Source organism: Bison bison, unplaced genomic scaffold, assembly GCF_000754665.1.
Source record: "Bison bison bison isolate TAMUID 2011002044 unplaced genomic scaffold, Bison_UMD1.0 scf7180017864240, whole genome shotgun sequence".
In the NCBI taxonomy this organism is placed as follows: Eukaryota; Metazoa; Chordata; class Mammalia; order Artiodactyla; family Bovidae; genus Bison; species Bison bison.
In genome coordinates, this window is record NW_011494812.1 from 670,820 (window position 1) to 674,681 (window position 3,862).

The window sequence follows — 3,862 nt, forward strand, 5'->3', positions numbered from 1 at the left end:
TTGGAGAATTTTGAGCATTACTTTACTAGTGTGTGAGATGAGTGCAATTGTGTGGTAGTTTGAGCATTCTTTGGCATTGCCTTTCTTTGGGATTGGAACAAAAACTGACCTTTTCCAGTCTTGTGGCCACTGCTGAGTTTTCCAAATTTGCTGGCATATTGAGTGCAGCACTTTCACAGCATCATCTTTCAGGATTTGGAATAGCTCAACTGGAATTCCATCACCTCCACTAGCTTTGTTGGTAATGATGCTTTCTAAGGCCCACTTGACTTCACATTCCAGGATGTCTGGCTCTAGGTCAGTGATCACACCATCGTGATCATTATTACTATCCATTTCTCAGATGTGCCTCATCATGAACTTTGAAGTTCGTGTATTATTTACTGGTCCTCAAAGTGACACTATTCTGTGTTCTGCCATGGTTTCTCATGTGCTGCTTCTTTTTGGAATGATATTAAAAAGGAGTGATGGAAACACTTTTAGGTGCATGGCTGCCTGTGTGGATGAGTTAATTTACCAACGTGGGACATGAAGGAAGCTGAGCAAGTTTGGCAGCAAAAGATGGTAGAATAGGGCAAGGCTATTCTACAAACATCCCTTTGGTTCCAGGCATTATATGAGGAACAGTGTATACAAGGTCACGTATAATGAATTTGAATTTCCTGAAGGCCACAGATTTTATATAAATACAGCATTGTCAACACTGTTTGGCTTTCTTCAATATTCTTTCATTGAAATGATTCTGAGATGAAATATAAAGGATTTTTTCCTTCCACAGAAGGGTGGAAAATCTAAGCCAGCAAGATCTCAGAATTCTATTTTACTTTCATGGGAGTAATTTTGCTTAGCTCTGTTCAATAGCTTGAATAGCCCTGTTCAATAGACTCCCTGACTGCATTTTTTTGGTCATTACAGCAAATTATGCCTTTGTTCACAAAGGGATGGAGTGAAGTAACATGAAGGCATATGCATAAATCCATTCTTAATACAAATAACACCACTAAAAGAATAAACCATACATTTGGATTCCTGTGAAAAAGGGAATTATTACAAATTTCTATTCCAGATAATGTGGGACTAAAAGTCAAAACTTACTGGGCATAGACTTAAGTATTTCTCAACTCTAACAGAAAATCTTACAGCCTTACAGTGACAATCTTGAGGTCTTTACTCTGAGGCAATACTTTCCTGAAGTACCTTGAATTTGATCTTTCCCTTGAAGCCATTTCTTATTTTCAGAATCTTTGATGGAGAGATTAGGGATGGTATGAGGAAACGTTTCATTTTCAAGCCTGGCACTTTCTTTCACCTTACTAGAAATTTCTCATGAGTTTACTAAATATTTTTTCTGTATTCCAAGCTATAAAAATGCAAACTTTCCAAGAAAGTACATAAATGCTCCCCCCCCCTTTTTTTTTTGTTTGATTGTTGTTTTGTTTCTACTCTTTGCAACTCCATGGACTGAGACTTCCAAGCTCCTCTGTCCATGGGATATCCCAGGCAAGAATAGTGGTGTAGGTTGCTGTTTCCTCTCCAGGGGATCTTCATGACCCAGGGATCAAATCTGTGTCTCCTGTTTAGCATGTATCACTGAGCCACCTGGGAAGCCCGTTTTGTCCCAAACTATATAACCACTTCCTCTCTGTCCTTAAACTGCTTGCCATCGGTTGCCTCAAGGTTCTTACACCTTTCAGTGATAGATACCTAAAGCAGTTACAGATTTTCCTACCATCCACTGCAAACTCAATGCCATATTTTTAAGTTTAAGTTATAATATCACCTTGACTTTAGATACCAAATTCTGTTTTAGCTATTTATTACCACTTAGCAAACTAGCCAGAAGTTTAGCTAAGATAACAACAGTTACTTATTTTACACACAAATCCACAGTTTTGGCAGGCCTTCATGTGACAACTTGTATCTACTCTTTGTGAGGTCATGTTGGTTGGCCCATCTTTGGCTGAAGGGTCATTTACAAAATTGCTCACTTATGTGGCTGGTTAGTTCATATTAAATGTTGATTGTGGGGAAATTTGGGGCTGTTCAGTCTTGGTTTCTTACCACAAGGGTTTTATAAGGCTGCTTGGGCTTGCTCAAAACGTGGTGCCCAGAGAAGGAGATCAAGATAGGAGAGAAGTAGAAAACCCAGAGATAAACCCGTGCACCTATGAGAAAGTTATCTTTAACAAAGGAGGCAAGAGTTTACAATGAGGAGCCTCTTCAATAAGTGGTGCTGAGAAAAATGGACTGCTAAGTGTGAAAGAATGAAACTAGAACACTTCCTAACGCTATACACAAAAATAAACTCAAAATGGATTAAAGAGCTAAATGTAAGGCCAGAAACTATAAAGATCTTAGAGGAAAACATGGACAGTACACTTTTTGACATAAAGCTCAGCAAGATCCTCTTTGACCCAATTCCAGGAGTAATGGAAAAAAAATGAACAAATGGGGCCTAATTAAAATTCAAAGCTTTTGTACAACAAAGGAAACAATAAACAAGATGAGAAGACAACCCTCAGAATGGGAGAAAATAATTACAAACAAAGAAACTTACAAAGGATTAATCTCCAAAATATATAAGCAGCTCATGCAGCTCAATATCAGAAAAACAAATAACCCAATCAGAAAATGGGCAGAAGACCTAAACAGATATTTCTTCAAAGAGGACATACAGATGGCCAAAAAAACACATGAAAAGATGGTCAGCATCACTAATTATGAGAAAACTGTAAATCAAAACTACAATGAGGTATCACATATACCAGTCAGAATGTGCCATGCTAAGTCAGTTCAGTTGTGTCTGACTCTTTGTAACCCTGTAGACTATAGCCCACTGGGTTCCTCTGTCCATGGGATTCTCCAGGCAAGAATACTGGAGTGAGTTCTCATTCCTTCCTCCAGGGGGTCTTCCTCACCCAGGGATGGCCATCATCAAAAAATCTGCAAACAATAATTTTTGGAGAGGATTTGGAGAAAAGAGAACCCTCTTGCATTGTTCATGAGAATGTCTAGTGATAGAGCCACTATGGAGAAAAATATGGAGATTCCTTAAAAAATTAAGATTAAAGCTACTACTGTGTGACCCAACAAGCCCACTGCTGGGCCTATACCCTGAGAAACCATAATTGAAAAAGATACAAGTACCCCAGTGTTCATCACAGCATTATTTACAATAGCCAGGACATGGAAGCAACCTAGATGTCCGTAGATAGATGAAGAGATGACAAAGCTGTGGTACTTTTATACAACAGAATATTAGCCATAAAAACGAGTGAATTTAAGTCATTGGTAGTGAGGTGGATGAATCTAAAGTCTGTTACACAGAGTGAAGTAAAGAAAGAAAACAAAGAAAACAGGTATAGTATATTAATGTGCATATATAAGAAACCTTAAAAAATGGTATTGAGTAATACTCCATTGTGTATATGTACCACAGCTTTCTTATCCATTCATCTGCTGATGGGCATCTAGATTGCTTCCATGTCTTGGCTATTATAAACAGTGCTGTGGTGAACATTGGGGTACACGTGTCTCTTTCCCTTCTGGTTTCCTCAGTGTGTATGCCCAGCAGTGGGGTTGCTGGATCATAAGGCAGTTCTATTTCCAGTTTTTTAAGGAATCTCCACACTGTTCTCCATAGTGGCTGTACTAGTTTGCATTCCCACCAACAGTGTAAGAGGGTTCCCTTTTCTCCACACCCTCTCCAGCATTTATTATTTGTAGACTTTTGGATCGCAGCCATTCTGACTGGTGTGAAATGGTACCTCATAGTGGTTTTGATTTGCATTTCTCTGATAATGAGTGATGTTGAGCATCTTTTCATGTGTTTGTTAGCCATCTGTATGTCTTCTTTGGAGAA